The following is a 10,075-nucleotide window of genomic DNA, read 5'->3' as shown; positions in this document are numbered from 1 at the left end:
GAAATTGTGACCGCGCGGTTTAGGGATTTTTTCAAAAAAAGTTGTTCAGACGTCGAGGGCTAATTCTGTTTCCGATGATAAATACCCACCTGTTTCCAACGAAAAACCCTTCAGGGCATCGCTTGCAACAGTTTAGCAGCATTTTGGAGTGAATTGCAGAACGCCAGAAATTTTGCTGAAATTGTGACCGCGCGGCTTAGGGATTTTTTCAAAAAAAGTTGTTCAGAGGTCGAGGGCTAATTCTGTTTCCAATGATAAATACCCACCTGTTTCCACCGAAAAACCCTTCAGGGGATCTTTTGTAACAGTTTAGTGCCATCTTTGAATGAATTGCAGAACGTCAGATTTTTGCTGAAATTGTGACCGCGCGGCTTAGGGATTTTTTCAAAAAAAGGTGTTCAGACGTCGAGGGCTAATTCTGTTTCCGATAATAAAAACCCACCTGTTTCCACTGAAAAACCTTTCAGGGGATCCTTTGCAACAATTCAGCACCATTTTTGAATGAATTGCAGAACGTCAGATTTTTGCTGAAATTGTGACCGCGCGGCTTAGGGATTTTTTCAAAAAAAGTTGTTCAGACGCCGAGGGCTAATTCTGTTTCCGATGATAACAACCCACCTGATTCAACTGAAAAACCTTTCAGGGGATCCTTTGCAACAGTTCAGCACCATCTTTGACTGAATTGCAGAACGTCAGATTTTTGCTGAAATTGTGACCGCGCGGCTTAGGGATTTTTTCAAAAAAAGGTGTTCAGACGTCGAGGGCTAATTCTGTTTCCGGTGATAAAAACTCACCTGTTTCCACTGAAAAACCTTTCAGGGGATCGTTTGCAACAGTTTGGCACCATTCCTGAGTGAATTGCAGAACGTCAGAAATTTTGAAGAAATTGTGACCGCGCGGCTTAGGGATTTTTTCAAAAAAAGTTGTTCAGACGTCGAGGGCTAATTCTGTTTCCGATGATAAAAACCCACCTGATTCCACCGATAAACTCTTCAGGGGATCCTTTGCAACAGTTTAGCATCATCTTTGAATGAATTGCAGAACGCCAGATTTTTGAAGAAATTGTGACCGCGCGGCTTAGGGATTTTTTCAAAAAAAAGTTGTTAAGACGTCGAGGGCTAATTCTGTTTCCGATGATAAAAACCCACCTGATTCCACTGAAAAACCTTTCAGGGGATCCTTTGCAACAGTTCAGCACCATTTTTGAATGAATTGCAGAAGTTAAGATTTTTGCTGAAATTGTGACCGCGCGGCTTAGGGATTTTTTGAAAAAAAAGTTGTTCAGAGGTCGAGGGCTAATTCTGTTTCCGATGATAAATACCCACCTTTTTCCACCGGAAAACCCTTCAGGGGATCGTTTGCAACAGTTTGGCACCATTTCTGAGTGAATTGCAGAACGTCAGAAATTTTGAAAAAATTGTGACCGCGCGGCTTAGGGATTTTTACAAAAAAAGTTGTTCAGACGTCGAGGGCTAATTCTGTTTCCGTTGATAAGAATCCACCTGTTTCCACCGAAAAACTGTTTCCGATGATAAATACCCACCTGATTCCACCGAAAAACCCTTCAGGGGATCCTTTGCAACAGTTTAGCACCATCTTTGAATGAATTGCAGAACGTCAGATTTTTGCTGAAATTGTGACCGCGCGGCTTAGGTATTTTTTCAAAAAAAGTTGTTCAGACGTCGAGGGCTAATTCTGTTTCCGATGATAAATACGCACCTGTTTCCAACGAAAAACCCTTCAGGGCATCGTTTGCAACAGTTTAGCACCATCTTTGAATGAATTGCAGAATGTCAGATTTTTGCTGAAATTGTGACCGCGCGGCTTAGGGATTTTTTCAAAAAAAGTTGTTCAGACGTCGAGGGCTACTTCTGTTTCTGATGATAAATACCCACCTGATTCAACTGAAAAACCTTTCAGGGGATCCTTTGCAACAGTTCAGCACCATCTTTGACTGAATTGCAGAACGTCAGATTTTTGCTGAAATTGTGACCGCGCGGCTTAGGGATTTTTTCAAAAAAAGGTGTTCAGACGTCGAGGGCTAATTCTGTTTCCGGTGATAAAAACTCACCTGTTTCCACTGAAAAACCTTTCAGGGGATCGTTTGCAACAGTTTGGCACCATTCCTGAGTGAATTGCAGAACGTCAGAAATTTTGAAGAAATTGTGACCGCGCGGCTTAGGGATTTTTTCAAAAAAAGTTGTTCAGACGTCGAGGGCTAATTCTGTTTCCGATGATAAAAACCCACCTGATTCCACCGATAAACTCTTCAGGGGATCCTTTGCAACAGTTTAGCATCATCTTTGAATGAATTGCAGAACGCCAGATTTTTGAAGAAATTGTGACCGCGCGGCTTAGGGATTTTTTCAAAAAAAAGTTGTTAAGACGTCGAGGGCTAATTCTGTTTCCGATGATAAAAACCCACCTGATTCCACTGAAAAACCTTTCAGGGGATCCTTTGCAACAGTTCAGCACCATTTTTGAATGAATTGCAGAAGTTAAGATTTTTGCTGAAATTGTGACCGCGCGGCTTAGGGATTTTTTGAAAAAAAAGTTGTTCAGAGGTCGAGGGCTAATTCTGTTTCCGATGATAAATACCCACCTTTTTCCACCGGAAAACCCTTCAGGGGATCGTTTGCAACAGTTTGGCACCATTTCTGAGTGAATTGCAGAACGTCAGAAATTTTGAAAAAATTGTGACCGCGCGGCTTAGGGATTTTTACAAAAAAAGTTGTTCAGACGTCGAGGGCTAATTCTGTTTCCGTTGATAAGAATCCACCTGTTTCCACCGAAAAACTGTTTCCGATGATAAATACCCACCTGATTCCACCGAAAAACCCTTCAGGGGATCCTTTGCAACAGTTTAGCACCATCTTTGAATGAATTGCAGAACGTCAGATTTTTGCTGAAATTGTGACCGCGCGGCTTAGGTATTTTTTCAAAAAAAGTTGTTCAGACGTCGAGGGCTAATTCTGTTTCCGATGATAAATACGCACCTGTTTCCAACGAAAAACCCTTCAGGGCATCGTTTGCAACAGTTTAGCACCATCTTTGAATGAATTGCAGAATGTCAGATTTTTGCTGAAATTGTGACCGCGCGGCTTAGGGATTTTTTCAAAAAAAGTTGTTCAGACGTCGAGGGCTACTTCTGTTTCTGATGATAAATACCCACCTGTTTCCACCGGAAAACCCTTCAGGGGATCGTTTGCAACAGTTTAGCACCATTTTTGAGTGAATTGCAGAACGCCAGAAATTTTGAAGAAATTGTGACCGCGCGGCTTAGGGATTTTTCCAAAAATGTTGTTAAGACGTCGAGGGCTAATTCTGCTTCTGATGATAAAAAACCACCTGATTCCACTGAAAAACCTTTCAGGGGATCCTTTGCAACAGTTCAGCACCATTTTTGAATGAATTGCAGAACGTCAGATTTTTGCTGAAAATGTGACCGCGCGCCTTAGGGATTTTTTCAAAAAAAGTAGTTCAGAGGTCGAGGGCTAATTCTGTTTCTGATGATAAAAATCCACCTGTTTCCACTGAAAAACCTTTCAGGGGATCGTTTGCAACAGGTTGGCACCATTTCTGAGTGAATTGCAGAACGTCAGAAATTTTGAAGAAATTGTGACGGTGCGGCTTAGGGATTTTTTCAAACAAAGTTGTTCAGACGTCGAGGGCTAATTCTGTTTCCGATGATAAATACCTACCTTTTTCCACCGAAAAACCCTTCAGGGGGTCCTTTGCAACAGTTTAGCACCATCTTTGTATGAATTGCAGAACGTCAGATTTTTGCTGAAAGTGTGACCGCGCGGCTTAGGGATTTTTTCAAAATAAGTTGTTCAGACGTCGAGGGCTAATTCTGTTTCCGGTGATAAAAACTCACCTGTTTCCACTGAAAAACCTTTCAGGGGATCGTTTGCAACACTTTAGCACCATTTCTGAGTGAATTGCAGAACGTCAGAAATTTTGATGAAATTGTGACCGCGCGGCTTAGGGATTTTTTCAAAAAAAGTTGTTCAGACGTCGAGGGCTAATTCTGTTTCCGATGATAAATACCCATCTGTTTCCAACGAAAAACCCTTCAGGGCATCGTTTGCAACAGTTTAGCACCATTTCTGAGTGAATTGCAGAACGTCAGAAATTTTGAAGAAATTGTGACCGCGCGGCTAAGGGATTTTTTCAAAAAAAGTTGTTCAGACGTCGAGGGCTAATTCTGTTTCCCATGATAATTACCCATCTGTTTCCAACGAAAAACCCTTCAGGGCATCGTTTGCAACAGTTTAGCACCATTTTTGAGTGAATTGCAGAATGCCAGAAATTTTGAAGAAATTGTGACCGCGCGGCTTAGGGATTTTTTCAAAAAAAGTTATTCAGACGTCGAGGGCTAATTCGGTTTCCGATGATAAATAGCCACCTGTTTCCAACAAAAAAGCCTTCAGGGCATCGTTTGCAACAGTTTGGCACCATCTTTGAATGAATTGCAGAACGTCAGATTTTTGCTGAAATTTTGACCGCGCGGCTTAGGGATTTTTTCAAAAAAAGTTGTTCAGACGTCGAGGGCTAATTCTGTTTCCGATGATACAAACCCATCTGTTTCCACTTAAAAACCTTTCAGGGGATCGTTTGCAACAGTTTGGCACCATTTCTGAGTGAATTGCAGAACGTCAGAAATTTTGAAGAAATTGTGACCGCGCGGCTTAGGGATATTTTCAAAAAAAGTTATTCAGACGTCGAGGGCTAATTCTGTTTCCGATGATAAATACCCACCTGTTTCCAACGAAAAACCCTTCAGGGCATCGTTTGCAACAGTTTAGCACCATTTTTGAGTGAATTGCAGAATGCCAGAAATTTTGAAGAAATTGTGACCGCGCGGCTTAGGGATTTTTTCAAAAAAAGTTATTCAGACGTCGAGGGCTAATTCTGTTTCCGATGATAAATACCCACCTGTTTCCAACGAAAAACCCTTCAGGGCATCGTTTGCAACAGTTTAGCACCATTTTTGAGTGAATTGCAGAACGCCAGAAATTTTGAAGAAATTGTGACCGCGCCGCTTAGGGATTTTTGCAAAAAAAGTTGTTAATACGTCGAGGGCTAATTCTTTTTCTGATGATAAAAATCCACCTGTTTCCACCGAAAAACCTTTCAGGGGATCGTTTGCAACAGTTTGGCACCATTTCTGAGTGAATTGCAGAACGCCAGAAATTTTGAAGAAATTGTGACCGCGCGGCTTAGGGATTTTTTCAAAAAAAGTTGTTCAGACGTCGTGGGCTAATTCTGTTTCCGATGATAAATACCCACCTGTTTCCAACGAAAAACCCTTCAGGGCATCGTTTGCAACAGTTTAGCACCATTTTTGAGTGAATTGCAGAATGCCAGAAATTTTGAAGAAATTGTGACCGCGCGGCTTAGGGATTTTTTCAAAAAAAGTTGTTCAGACGTCGATGGCTAATTCTGTTTCCGATGATACAAACCCATCTGTTTCCACTTAAAAACCTTTCAGGGGATCGTTTGCAACAGTTTGGCACCATTTCTGAGTGAATTGCAGAACGTCAGAAATTTTGAAGAAATTGTGACCGCGCGGCTTAGGGATATTTTCAAAAAAAGTTATTCAGACGTCGAGGGCTAATTCTGTTTCCGATGATAAATACCCACCTGTTTCCAACGAAAAACCCTTCAGGGCATCGTTTGCAACAGTTTAGCACCATTTTTGAGTGAATTGCAGAATGCCAGAAATTTTGAAGAAATTGTGACCGCGCGGCTTAGGGATTTTTTCAAAAAAAGTTATTCAGACGTCGAGGGCTAATTCTGTTTCCGATGATAAATACCCACCTGTTTCCAACGAAAAACCCTTCAGGGCATCGTTTGCAACAGTTTAGCACCATTTTTGAGTGAATTGCAGAACGCCAGAAATTTTGAAGAAATTGTGACCGCGCCGCTTAGGGATTTTTGCAAAAAAAGTTGTTAATACGTCGAGGGCTAATTCTTTTTCTGATGATAAAAATCCACCTGTTTCCACCGAAAAACCTTTCAGGGGATCGTTTGCAACAGTTTGGCACCATTTCTGAGTGAATTGCAGAATGCCAGAAATTTTGAAGAAATTGTGACCGCGCGTCTTAGGGATTTTTTCAAAAAAAGTTGTTCAGACGTCATGGGCTAATTCTGTTTCCGATGATAAAAACCCACCTGATTCAACTGAAAAACCTTTCAGGGGATCCTTTGCAACAGTTCAGCACCATCCTTGACTGAATTGCAGAACGTCAGATTTTTGCTGAAATTGTGACCGCGCGGCTTAGGGATTTTTTCAAAAAAAAGGTGTTCAGACGTCAAGGGCTAATTCTGCTTCCGGTGATAAAAACTCACCTGTTTCCACTGAAAAACCTTTCAGGGGATCGTTTGCAAGTTTGGCACCATTTCTGAGTGAATTGCAGAACGTCAGATTTTTGCTGAAATTGTGACCGCGCGGCTTAGGGATTTTTTCAAGAAAAGTTGTTCAGACGTCGTGGGCTAATTCTGTTTCCGATGATAAAAACCCACCTGATTCAACTGAAAAACCTTTCAGGGGATCCTTTGCAACAGTTCAGCACCATCCTTGACTGAATTGCAGAACGTCAGATTTTTGCTGAAATTGTGACCGCGCGCCTTAGGGATTTTTTCAAAAAAAGTTGTTCAGAGGTCGAGGGCTAATTCTGTTTCTGATGGTAAAAATCCACCTGTTTCCACCGAAAAACCTTTCAGGGGATCGTTTGCAACAGTTTGGCACCATTTCTGAGTGAATTGCAGAACGTCAGAAATTTTGAAGAAATTGTGACCGCGCGGCTTAGGGATTTTTTCAAAAAAAGTTGTTCAGATGTCGTGGGCTAATTCTGTTTCCGATGATAAATACCCACCTGTTTCCACCGAAAAACCCTTCATGTGATCCTTTGCAACAGTTTAGCACCATCTTTGAATGAATTGCAGAACGTCAGATATTTGCTGAAATTGTGACCTCGCGGCTTAGGGATTTTTTCAAAAAAAGTTGTTCAGACGTCGAGGGCTAATTCTGCTTCCGATGATAAATACCCACCTGTTTCCACCGAAAAACCCTTCAGGGGATCGTTTGCAACAGTTTAGCACCATTTTTGAGTGAATTGCAGAATGCCAGAAATTTTGAAGAAATTGTGACCGCGCGGCTTAGGGATTTTTGCAAAAAAAGTTGTTAAGACTTCAAGGGCTAATTCTTTTTCTGATGATAAAAACCCACCTGATTCCACTGAAAAACCTTTCAGGGGATCCCTTGCAACAGTTCAGCACCATTTTTGAATGAATTGCAGAACGCCAGAAATTTTGCTGAAATTGTGACCGCGCGGCATAGGGATTTTTTCAAAAATTGTTGTTCAGACGTCGAGGGCTAATTCTGTTTCCGGTGATAAAAACCCACCTGATTCCACTGAAAAACCTTTCAGGGGATCGTTTTCAACAGTTGGGCACCATTTTTGAATGAATTGCAGAACGTCAGATTTTTGCTGAAATTGTGACCGCGCGCCTTAGGGATTTTTTCAAAAAAAGTTGTTCAGAGGTCGAGGGCTAATTCTGTTTCTGATGGTAAAAATCCACCTGTTTCCACCGAAAAACCTTTCAGGGAATCGTTTGCAACATTGTGACGTCGATGGCTAATTCTGTTTCCGATGATACAAACTCACCTGTTTCCACTGAAAAACCTTTCAGGGGATCGTTTGCAACAGTTTGGCACCATTTCTGAGTGAATTGCAGAACGTCAGATTTTTGCTGAAATTGTGACCGCGCGGCTAAGGGATTTTTTCAAAAAAAGTTGTTCAGACGTCGTGGGCTAATTCTGTTTCCGATGATAAATTCCCACCTGTTTCCAACGAAAAACCCTTCAGGGGATCGTTTGCAACAGTTTAGTGCCATCTTTGAATGAATTGCAGAACGTCAGATTTTTCCTGAAATTGTGACCTCGATGGCTAATTCTGTTTCCGGTGATAAAAACTCACCTGTTTCCACTGAAAAACCCTTCAGGGGATCGTTTGCAACAGTTTAGCACCATTTTTGAGTGAATTGCAGAATGCCAGAAATTTTGAAGAAATTGTGACCGCGCGGCTTAGGGATTTTTGCAAAAAAAGTTGTTAAGACTTCAAGGGCTAATTCTTTTTTTGATGATAAAAACCCACCTGATTCCACTGAAAAACCTTTCAGGGGATCCTTTGCAACAGTTCAGCACCATTTTTGAATGAATTGCAGAACGCCAGAAATTTTGCTGAAATTGTGACCGCGCGGCTTAGGGATTTTTTCAAAAAAAGTTGTTCAGACGTCGAGGGCTAATTCTGCTTCTGATGATAAATACCCACCTGTTTCCACCGAAAAACCCTTCAGGGGATCGTTTGCAACAGTTTAGCACCATTTTTGAGTGAATTGCAGAATGCCAGAAATTTTGAAGAAATTGTGACCGCGCGGCTTAGGGATTTTTGCAAAAAAAGTTGTTAAGACTTCAAGGGCTAATTCTTTTTCTGATGATAAAAACCCACCTGATTCCACTGAAAAACCTTTCAGGGGATCCTTTGCAACAGTTCAGCACCATTTTTGAATGAATTGCAGAACGCCAGAAATTTTGCTGAAATTGTGACCGCGCGGCATAGGGATTTTTTCAAAAATTGTTCAGACGTCGAGGGCTAATTCTGTTTCCGGTGATAAAAACCCACCTGATTCCACTGAAAAACCTTTCAGGGGATCGTTTTCAACAGTTGGGCACCATTTTTGAATGAATTGCAGAACGTCAGATTTTTGCTGAAATTGTGACCGCGCGCCTTAGGGATTTTTTCAAAAAAAGTTGTTCAGAGGTCGAGGGCTAATTCTGTTTCTGATGGTAAAAATCCACCTGTTTCCACCGAAAAACCTTTCAGGGGATCGTTTGCAACAGTTTGGCACCATTTCTGAGTGAATTGCAGAACGTCACAAATTTTGAAGAAATCGTGACCGCGCGGCTTAGGGATTTTTTCAAAAAAAGTTGTTCAGATGTCGTGGGCTAATTCTGTTTCCGATGATAAATACCCACCTGTTTACACCGAAAAACCCTTCAGGTGATCCTTTGCAACAGTTTAGCACCATCTTTGAATGAATTGCAGAACGTCAGAAATTTGCTGAAATTGTGACCGAGCGGCTTAGGGATTTTTTCAAAAAAAGTTGTTCAGACGTCGAGGGCTAATTCTGTTTCCGGTGATAAAAACTCACCTGTTTCCACTGAAAAACCTTTCAGGGGATCGTTTGCAACAGTTTGGCACCATTTCTGATTGAATTGCAGAACGTCAGAAATTTTGAAGAAATTGTGACCGCGCGGCTTAGGGATTTTTTCAAAAAAAGTTGTTCCGACGTCGAGGGCTAATTCTGTTTCCGATGATAAATACCCACCTGTTTCCACTGAAAAACCTTTCAGGGGATCGTTTGCAACAGTTTGGCATCATCTTTGAATGAATTGCAGAACGTCAGAAATTTTGAAGAAATTGTGACCGCGCAGTTAGGGATTTTTTCAAAAAAAGTTGTTCAGACGTCGAGGGCTAATTCTGTTTCCGATGATAAATACCCATCTGTTTCCAACGAAAAACCCTTCAGGGCATCGTTTGCAACAGTTTAGCACCATTTCTGAGTGAATTGCAGAACGTCAGAAATTTTGAAGAAATTGTGACCGCGCGGCTAAGGGATTTTTTCAAAAAAAGTTGTTCAGACGTCGAGGGCTAATTCTGTTTCCCATGATAATTACCCATCTGTTTCCAACGAAAAACCCTTCAGGGCATCGTTTGCAACAGTTTAGCACCATTTTTGAGTGAATTGCAGAATGCCAGAAATTTTGAAGAAATTGTGACCGCGCGGCTTAGGGATTTTTTCAAAAAAAGTTATTCAGACGTCGAGGGCTAATTCGGTTTCCGATGATAAATAGCCACCTGTTTCCAACAAAAAAGCCTTCAGGGCATCGTTTGCAACAGTTTGGCACCATCTTTGAATGAATTGCAGAACGTCAGATTTTTGCTGAAATTTTGACCGCGCGGCTTAGGGATTTTTTCAAAAAAAGTTGTTCAGACGTCGAGGGCTA

This window comes from Podarcis melisellensis, assembly GCF_964234715.1.
Source record: "Podarcis melisellensis genome assembly, contig: HAP1_SCAFFOLD_20, whole genome shotgun sequence".
Lineage (NCBI taxonomy): Eukaryota > Metazoa > Chordata > Lepidosauria > Squamata > Lacertidae > Podarcis > Podarcis melisellensis.
This window is presented reverse-complemented; position numbering follows the sequence as displayed.